This window comes from Ornithorhynchus anatinus, chromosome 2, assembly GCF_004115215.2.
Source record: "Ornithorhynchus anatinus isolate Pmale09 chromosome 2, mOrnAna1.pri.v4, whole genome shotgun sequence".
Lineage (NCBI taxonomy): Eukaryota > Metazoa > Chordata > Mammalia > Monotremata > Ornithorhynchidae > Ornithorhynchus > Ornithorhynchus anatinus.
In genome coordinates, this window is record NC_041729.1 from 29,663,763 (window position 1) to 29,674,078 (window position 10,316).

A 10,316-nucleotide genomic window follows, 5' to 3' on the forward strand; every position below is an offset into this window, starting at 1 on the left:
GGGACACACAGACCAAGTAGGAGGGGAAACAGGTTTTGCATCCCCATTTTACAGAGGAGGAAATAGCGGCACGGAGAAATGAAGTGACTTTCCCAAGGTCACAGAGCAAGTACACGGAAAAGTTGGGATTAGAATTCCGGTCCTCTGAATCCCAGGTCTGTGCTCTTCTCGCTAGGCCATGCAGTTTCCCCCTTCCTTCAATCAATCTTCATTTTGCCCTTTTTGTCTTTTTCCTGCTTCTCTCTTACCGAAATTTTGAAGACAAAGGCCCTTGAGAATGATGGAAATTAAATTGAGAGGGGATGAAGGTCCCTTTGAGTCTTTCGGGGAGTTAAGTGCCCAGAACATCGAGGGCTTAGTTAGCATCGGCGAAAAGATTATAACAAGAAGTAACGGGAAGAGAAGGAACCCAGGAAAATGTCAGCCAATCATTGGGTTAAATCAGTTTTTAGAAAGAGAAACTAGGCTGTTGTGACAGTTTCAACTGGAAAGACCTAGGCTCCCCGTTGTTGACACGCTTCAAGGAAAGATGGAAAAACAAAAAAACAAGACCAGACAATATTGTTGTGAACAACCCTGTAGAGTTTCCCCATTCCAAAAATAAGAAAGGAAGGAAGGAAGAAGGGCAAGAAACATGTCATTCTTAGCTCCTTACACCAGCTATTAAGGAGAGCAACACTTGTAGCCAGTGATTTTTCATCTTTCCATTGACTCGACAGCAAACTTTTGTATGTGGTTGAAAAACATCCTTTTCTCTCTACTGGAGAAGCATTCTGAAAATTGTGAGCATCTAATTCATGTTTTTTGTACTGAAACCAATGTCCTAAGAGTTTACAAGGCAGTTCAGATCAGGAGTTATGGACAAAAAAATATTAATCTTGTGTCCTCAAATTAATATATGCTCCACTTTGAAGAGGCCTTTTAAGGGCAGTGTTTGTAAAGTCCAGCCTTAGTCTTTTGGAATTCTGCCTGCCTTCACACTGAGAGAGCTTTCTGACAAAACCAACCAGTCAATTCATCAATCTACGTGTGTAGGGAGCACTGTACTAAGTGACTGGAAAAGTGCAATACAATAGTAGGTAATAATAATATTAATAATGGTAGTATTTGTTAAGCACTTTCTAGGTGCCAGGCACTGTACTAAGCACTGGGATGGATACTAGCAAAGCAGGTTGAACACAGTCCCTGTCCTGCTTGGGGCTCACAGTCTCAATCCCATTTTACAGATGAGGTAACTGAAGCACAGAGAAGTTAAGTAATTTGCCCAAGGCCCCACAGTAGACAAGTGGTGGAGCTGGGATTAGAACTCATGACCTTCAGACTTCCAGGCCCGTAGTCTATCCACTATACCATGATGTTTCCAGACACAACTCCTACTTCCAAGCAGTTTACATTCTAGAGGGGGGAAAGGGTAACCAGGTTGCGTGAACACAGTTTGACAATATAAAAGGGTAGTTAGGTTCCAGACCTAACCCCTGGCAAAAAAAAAAAGGACTGGATGTCAATCACTGTAAAAGGAAACAGCAGAAAATGGGGAGCGTTGTTAGTCTTCTAGTAGGGTAAAGTCTTTGAGTTAGATATGAATCCAGTTCATCAACACATCATCCCCTCAGGTATCTTCTTGCTGAGATATCAGGAACTGTAACACTCATACTTTCTGTCCAGGGGACATTTTCTTCAGGCTACCGCATGAGAGGAACTTGGAAGCTTCTTTCCACTGGGAGTGATGGAGAGAGGAAGCTGTTGCATCCTGCCATTTTTCAGCTTCATTCCCACCACCGTTTCCACCTTACAAAGTGGAAAAGTCCAGCAATCAAACTGGTAGCTGTTTTATTGCAAGGACGTTGTGAGGAACCTAGGTAGGGACAGCGTGGCCCAGTGCATAGAGCACAGGGCTGGGAGTCAGATGGATCTGCGTTCTAATCCCGACTCCACCACTTACCTGATGTGGGAACTTGGGCAAGTCACTTAAATTCTCTGGGCCTCAGTTCCCTCATTTGTAAAATGGGGGAGAACACTGTAAGTCCCATGCGCAGGGCAAGGACTGTGTCCAACCTGATTAGCTTATATCTAATCTTAGAACAGTGCTTGACACATAGTAAGCACTTAACAAATATCATTATCACTATTATTAGGAATTTGGAGCTTTTTTCAAATAGAACTCAGCCAAACTTGTGTCTTTTATGCCTAGAGCGCAGGTAGCAGTAGTGAGGAAGAGGAAGATGTCTAATTGTGACTCTTAGTGTATGGTTATGAAATTAAAAAAACCCAGCAGAGAGCGAGCAGATCAATATTTCCTACTGTACATTTGCCCACTTGGCTATAACAGCAGTGACACATCATTTGGGTCATATGAGATTATGTGGCCATTGAAGAGGCTGTCTCTGAACATGGAGTGAAAGCTGACCCACCTTTTGGCCCAAAGGGTAGACACTGCAATATTATTAACAGTTTATTCTTGAAAATGATATAGTCTGTTGATCTACAGGTCTTTTTGTTGAGTGAATCCGGTCTCCCCTACACATCAAAACATTTTTGCAGTAAGAATCTGGTTTAGTTAGTTATTTTGAAAAATATACTTCTTTTTGATCAGCTGTCCACTTTTGTAAAAGTAGATAACATCTTAGAGAAAACCGGAAGCAGATCCCAATTCTCTGGGACAATACTTTCTATCATGCCACCGTGAGGAAAAATATAATATGTTTTTATTAACTGGACTCCCCGGAGTGAAGGCTTGGGGATAGCTGAGGAAACATAAATGTCCACCTAATATGGCATACCAAATAATAGAGGCTGAGCCTGTTTTCAGCTTTCTACCTTTCTATCTTCTATTCATTATCGGGGACTATCCTCAAAGGAACACAAATGCTGTTCTCATCATGTAAAAATAAAAAGGTATACAAATCAGTTCCTGTTTCTGTCCCAAAGTTTCCATTCAACGTCTTACTGAGGGGAGGAGGGAGAGGAGTTCACGCTTATTTTTCTAGACGTTAATCTTCGAAAAATGTCCTTTCTAAGTCTACCTGAATTTCACAAGATTGATATTTAAAGAGCTCAGTAATCTGTGACTTTGAGGGCAGCTCAAAGCAAGTTGCATGCATTCAACTGCACAGGTATTTGATAAGCAGGGAAGTCTGTCTAATAATACGCACCGTCTAAGAATTAGGAGGTGGTTCGGTTGGGAAAGCAGGATGTATCGTCTGGCTCATCACTCTTGATTTGCACAAGGTAATTTCCATGTCAAACCCTGTGAAACATGTTTAACTAATGTCTTTCCAATTAAGAGCTCTAGAATTGGAATAGAAGTAAGGAAGAGAGGTAGGAAGGCAGTTAGATAATCCCAAATTAGACCTCCTTTGACTGAAAATTTTATTAAGAGAAATTAACTATTCAAAGTCATTTAAGTTAATTACTCTTTACTCTATGTTATGTGTGAGAATGCTGTAAACAAGATTTTTTTAAGGAGCTAACCTAAGCCTGGATTTATTTCCTCATTTACTCCTAAATTAAAGTAGAGAATGATAGAAGAAAAACAAGGGTCCTACCTTCTGCATAATTCATGGAACATGAATTTTTTCTTTGTGGTTTTTAAGACTGTATTTAAATTTCTGGGATGGAGGAAAAATATCAGCTGTCTTAACCTGACTCAGAAGTGACCACTAGATGCTGCCCAAAGACCACTGAAAACTTCGTTCATTCACTCATATTTATTGAGCACTGTGTGCGTGCAGAGCACTGCACTAAGCTTTTGGGATTATACAATACAATAATAAACAGACACGTTCCCTGCCCATAATGAGCTTATAGTCTAACTCATCTGCCAGTAGCTCTGGAAACATAGGCAGATGAATTTCGGAGTTCATTTCACAACTTCACTCTTTATAATAATATTGATTTTTACCGAGTGCTTACTCTGGTCCAAGGGACCAAGGGAAGCATTGTGGCCTAGTGGATTGAGCATGGGCCTGGGAGTCAGAAGGACCTGGGCTCTATTCCCAACTCTGCCCCTCGTCTGCTGTGGGACCTTGGGTAAATCATTTCACTTCTCTGCCCCTCATTACCTCATCTGTCAAATGGAGATTAGGACTGTGAGCGCCATGTCAGTTAGCGGCTGTGTCCGACCCAATTACCTCGTGTCTACCCCGGCACTTAGAACAGTGCCTGGCACACAGCAAGTGTTTAACAAATACCACCATTAGTGTCATTATTATTATTAATCACTGGGTTAAGAGTTGGTGTAGTTAAAATATTCAGATATTCAGATTGGACACAGTCCCTTTCCCATCCAAGGATCACAATCTAAGAGGGAGGAAGAAGGGGTAAGATATCTCCATTTTAAAGTGGAGGAAACCTAGACACAGAGTTTAAGTGGCTTACCCCAAATTCTACAGCAGGCCAATAGCAGAGCTGGAATTAGAACTCAAATCTCCAATCTCAATTAGGACTGGGCAGAAAAAGAGACAGAGATAGCAGCTTTGCACACAACTGGCTGCCAAAAGGAGGTTACAATTGACTGTAGTCAAGTACTAAAGAATTTTGGGTCTCATATGCTTCTTCTTGGGAAATGAGGAAAAGTGTTTTTGGGAAGATATATGTTTAATTTCAAACATTAGAATCATCTGCCATGATTTGGTGGCTTTAAAACCTTGCATACTTCTCTTCCTTCCTAGGGTCAGAGACTATGAATTATTTTAAAGAAAGAAGTAGAATTTTACCAAAAAAATCCCCATTTTCCCTCACTCTCATGATGTTAATGTTAACATTGCCATGCAATAAGTTTAGGTACTTAGGCTTGGGCCCTGAAGGAAATTAGGCTGGATTAAAAAGAAATCAGGCGACAGATGAGTCCATAGCTACGGCTCTAAGTTTGCCTTGGGCTCTGGGTCACAAGGAGCCCGAAATTCTTTTATTGCCACAGAATCCGACTGATTTTTATTTTTATTTTGTATATCCTGTTCTTGTCTTTTATTATCTTTTACTGTTTCATCATTTCTGATGCTTGTCTCTCCACTTCCCTCTCTCTGACATATTCATCGTTGGTGAGCTTCTTGAGGACCAGGGACTGTGTCGAATGCCCCCCACAGTCTGCACGTAAAGAATGTTTAATAATTACTATTATAAAAGCTACTAAAATATATTCCTTCCAACTGGATCCCATGACCACCATAAGCATCATAGCTAGAGAAAAGGTACTTGCAAGTATAGGAGACTAAGCTCATTGTGGACAGGGAACATTTCTATCAATTCTGTTATATTATCTCTCCCAAGCATTTAGCACAGTGCCCCGCACACAGAAAGCACCTAATAAATACTGTTGATTGATTGGAGGGAGAAGATGGAAGAAAGGTTGCAAAATCAATCTGGAAATTTTTCATTTCTTTGCATCTCCTAAAACAAAGGGTTTGTTTTTTTTTTAGTGGTATGTGTTAAATACTTACTATGTGCCAGGCACTGTATATTAAATTTAAGAGTAAATTTAATTTACTGGTGGAGTAGGTACATGTCCATGTCCTACATAGGGCTCATAGTCTTAATCCTCATTTTACATATGAGGGAACTGAGGCACAGATAAGGTAAGTGACTTGCCCAAGATCACAAAGCAGAAATGAGGAGCTAGGTTTATACCACAGAATTTGAACCAGTAATTCCCAAACAGCACAGAATCTCAATGGATACGAAGTGGGGAGAATCCAATAAAAACAGCCCCCACTTTTTGCTCAGAAGAGGAAGGCCTAAAGATGATCCTCAACCCAGCAGGAAGAATAGAGTGCCTTAAGGTGGGAATTTACCCCAACCCATTTTCTGGGGCTCCATGGGGCTCATGTCATTGGTTAGGGCCACTGAGCTCCAAAGTAGCCCCACTCTTCAAGGAGTAACCCCTTACTGCATGGTGTAGTGGGTAGAGCATGGGCCTGGAAGTCAGATCATGGGTTCTAATCCTGGATCTGCCACATGTCTGCTGTGTGACCTTGGGCAAGTCACTTCACTCGTGCCTCAGTCACCTCATCTGTAAAATAAGGATTGAGACTGTGAGTCCTACATGGGAAAGAAAATGCGTCCAACCTGATTTGCTTCCATCCACCCCAGTGCTTAGGACAGTAGTTGGTGCACAGTAAGCACTTAACAAATACTATTATTATTATTATTACTAAGGAGAAAATGAAGAACATTGTAAAGTGTCCTTAATAGAGAGTACTGGAACTCAGACGTATCTCCCAAAACAAGAATGAAATTGGCAATTAATTAATCAGAAGACAAGACAGCTCTGCCACTTATCAGCTGTGTGACTGTGGGCAAGTCACTTAACTTCTCTGTGCCTCAGTTCCCTCATCTGTATAATGGGGATTAAGACTGTGAGCCCCACGTGGGACAACCTGATTCCCCTGTGTCTACCCCAGCGCTTAGAACAGTGCTCTGCACATAGTAAGCGCTTAACAAATACCAACATTATTATTATTAAGACACTTGTTTTCCTCTTCTTCCTTCTCCATTGTTTAAGAGTCAAGGATAAAAAACAAAACCAGCTGCTGGATCAATCAGTGGTATTTACTGAGCGCTTACTGTGTGCTGCATTACCCATTTGGGAGGGTACAGTGCAATAGACTAGGTAGTCATTACCCTGTATCTACCCCAGCACTTAGAACAGTGCTCTGCACATAGTAAGCGCTTAACAAATACCAATATTATTATTATTATTATGATCCTTGAACACAAGGAACAACCAGGCTATAGCATGTCATAGAATCCATTATTATTAGTATTGTTATCATTATATTTGTTAAGCACTGTTCTAAGCTTTGGGGTAGATACAAGATAATCATGTTGGACATGTTCCCTGTCACCACATAAGGGTCCCACTCTAAGTAGGAGGGAGAACAGGTATTGGACCACCATTTCAAAGATGAATAAACCCAGGTTCAGAGAAGTTCAAGTGACTTGCCAAGATTGTACAGCAGACATGTGGGAGAACAAGGATTAAAACCCAAGTCCTTCTGACTCCTAGGCCTGTGCTCTTTTTGCTAGATGACGCTGCTTGAGGGCTGAGCCACTAACTCACAATGTTGGGACTCCCAGGGGATCAGCATCTTTGAGGACTGATGTTGGCTGCAAAAGCATCCATGAGGACAAGTTGAGACCCAGATCTGTAGATTCAATAAAGCTTCAGAGGCTCCAAGGAGCAGCGTGGGAGTGGTAACCAGGAATGGAGAAGTTTTCCCTTCTCAAGCCTCTCTTCTCTCTCTCATTTCCCAACCCCCACCTAGAAGCTTCATGGTGTGGATATTTCAGACCAAATGCAACCTAGCCCCAGCCCATTAAAGGTGCACTAGCAGACCTCACCACCCTCCTACTGTTTAGATGGGCGCTTGTAGAAAATAATTATGAATGCATCCATCAGGAAAATGAAAATATAAATGAGGAATTAAAATAGTGTTTCATTTCTTTTATGGCCCTTTTTTTTTTATAGAATATCTGTGATGTGTGGATTTATCCAACAGCAAGTGCAAGTCATTCTGAGTGCTATTTGCAGAAAGGGATGGATCTTGTTCTCCAAGTCACTTGGCAATTTGTATGTTTCATCCCTGTGAAGATATGCACTAGCTGAATCCAGAGAGCAGTTCCCGTATGATAAATAGGGCACCTATGACCCACAGCCAGTGATTAAAGATTGCTAGTGACCTTTTGGAGTGAAATCTTACAGTGTGTAGAATAAATGTAGAAAAGGTCACAAGTGTAAACTTTTATTATGTGGCAGAGCCAAATGTTGTCCCCAATCAGATCGCAAGAACCAGACATGAAATACCAATCAGGGTACCTTCATTTTTCTCCCTTCACTCTACCCCCTCAAAGAAAAAAACAGAACCAATGGAGAAAAAAAAAAAACTGTTCCACAACAACAGCAGCATAATTAATTGTTCACTTCTCAAGCTGTGACACTCTCATTTGATGATTTCTTTTTCTAGTTAACTAAAGGAGAATTTTGGCCCCATGTGTAGCTATGTATAACAACTTGGATAATTATTGGGATCAACAGAGTTTCCTGTAAGAATTCCTTCACGGTTTCAATTACACTATCCCCTTGAGACGTAGGGATTCTTATTTGCTATTAAGATTGGATCTTGCTGAAGCTTAAGTCACAAGGCAGAAGCTTGGTCTCCCTCTGAGGAAAGTTTTTAGCAGTATGAGAGACTTATCTATGAGATCTAGATATCCTCTCTGAAAGGTGAGAATCATTTGGCCCAAGCGGATAAAGCATGGACCTGGGAGTCAGAAGGACCTGCGACTCTATCGCTTCTCTGCTATGTGACTATGGGCAAATCACTTTACTTTTCTGTGCCTCAGTTACTTCATCTGTAAAATGGGAATTAAGACTGTGAGCCCCATCGGTACATTGACTGTTCCAACCTGATTAATATCGTGCTTAGTACTGTACTTGGCACACAGAAAGCACTTAGCAAATACCATTTTAAAAAAGCCCCTCAAGCTCTCTTGCTATGATCCGATTTTCCCGATTGACCCTTCACCTTCACCCCGTCTTACCTAAAACCTCCTTTATTTAAATACCAAGCAACAGCGGCTTGTGAAAACACTGAACTAAACTTCTGAAATACCCCATAAAAAATAGGAATGTAGGTGTTCCTTTCAAATATACCTCCAACCAGCATCATTCAGAACAGGTAGGTGTGTGTTCTGTCAAAATCTAGAGATGCCTCCAGTCCTAAATAGACTGACACGGACTTTTATTATCAAGTCAGTGCTTTACATATTAACTTGCAGGTAAGCGCATACAGTCAAGTTCACAGTGCATACCTTTCGGAGAACTTCCCACTCAGTTCACTCAGATTACACCAACTCTTTTCAGGACCAGCATTTCTCTCTTTGTAGCTTGTGACATGTTTCTGCCCTTTGCCCATATGCATCTGTAATGCTCTAAGCCATTCGCTCGTGATATGGAGTCCTGGCCAGTCCTCTCCTTTATAGTCAGGGAAAGACTAGTGAGAGAGCATCCTCCTCCTCCTCATCATCAATGGTATTTATTGAGCGCTTACTGTGTGACTAGCTCTGTATTAAGCCCTTGGGAGAGTACAGTTCAACAGACTTGGTAGACTCATTCCCTGCCCACAACGGGCTTGGAAAGTCGGGGTCAAGGTGATTATGACTGTGGTTACTCACTCTACCCTTGTACTGTTGGCTGGGCGGTGAGGAGCATCGAAATATAGCTCCTATAGGATTGATTCTTAGCTTTGTTTTTTCATGTTATTTTTCTGAATTTTTTTCTTCACCTTTCCTTCTTGGTCCGTCACCAGCTCTCCCTTACTTTTTCTTTGATAGTGAGCTCCTTGGGGACCAGCTCTTATCTTGTCTTATTGTCAAGTCGTCTCTGTCTCACAGGGACGCCAGTGACACATCTCTCCCAGAACGCCCCACCTCCATCTGCGATCTTTTTGGTAGTGTATCCATAGAGTTTTCTTGGTAAAAATACAGAAGTGGTTTACCGTTGCCTCCTTCCGTGCAGTAAACTTGAGTCTCCGCCTTGGACTCTCCCAAGCCGCTGTCGCCCAGCACTGATGAGTTGTGACTTGTAGCAGATTGCCTTCCATTCGCTAGCCAATGCCCAAGCTAGGAATGGAATGGATAGACCTCTGCTTGACTCTTACTCCCCTAGTTGAGACTGGTAGAGTACTAGAAACTCTCCAGGTGCGACCCTGAGAGGGGTGGGGACCAGGTACCATATCTAATTCTCATCATGTACTGTATCCCAGCTCTTAGAACAGTATTTTACTCACAGTGGGTGCTTAAGAAATACTATACTACTGTCTTTGTCATAGCATGGCATTTAGCATAAATATCATAAATAATAATAATAATTATGGTGCTTGGGAGTGTTGGCTTTGTGCCAAGCATTTTGCTCAGTGCTGAGGAAGATACAGTCAATCAATTGTATTTATTGAGCACTTACTATGTGCAAAGCACTATACTAAGTGCTTGGGACGGTACAAAAGAATTAGCAGACACATTCCCTGCCCATAATGAGTTTACTGTCTAGATATAAAATAATACAAGATAATCAGGTTATACACAGTCCCTGTCTCACATGGGACTCACAGTCTATCATTAGTATTATCATTATTAAGCATTTATAATGTTTGCATGTCAGCCCTAGCAGTAACAGAATTCTTGACTATACACATTGCAAATGATTACTAATTCCATAATAATAAGATACGGCAGTAGTAATATTATCATTAGTAGTAGTAATAGCAGTATTTCTTAGGGACTCACTGTAATAATAATTATGGTATTTGTTTAGCGCTTAC

At 41.3% G+C, this 10,316-nt stretch overlaps 1 non-coding gene across 1 annotated transcript; it reads right to left on the reverse strand.

Moving 5' to 3' along the window:
* Positions 1-9,576: 9,576 nt before the first annotated feature.
* LOC114809615 lies at positions 9,577-9,714 on the reverse strand. Its single transcript, XR_003757391.1, has one exon. It is a non-coding gene; the product is annotated as a small nucleolar RNA SNORA7 (small nucleolar RNA).
* Positions 9,715-10,316: the final 602 nt, after the last annotated feature.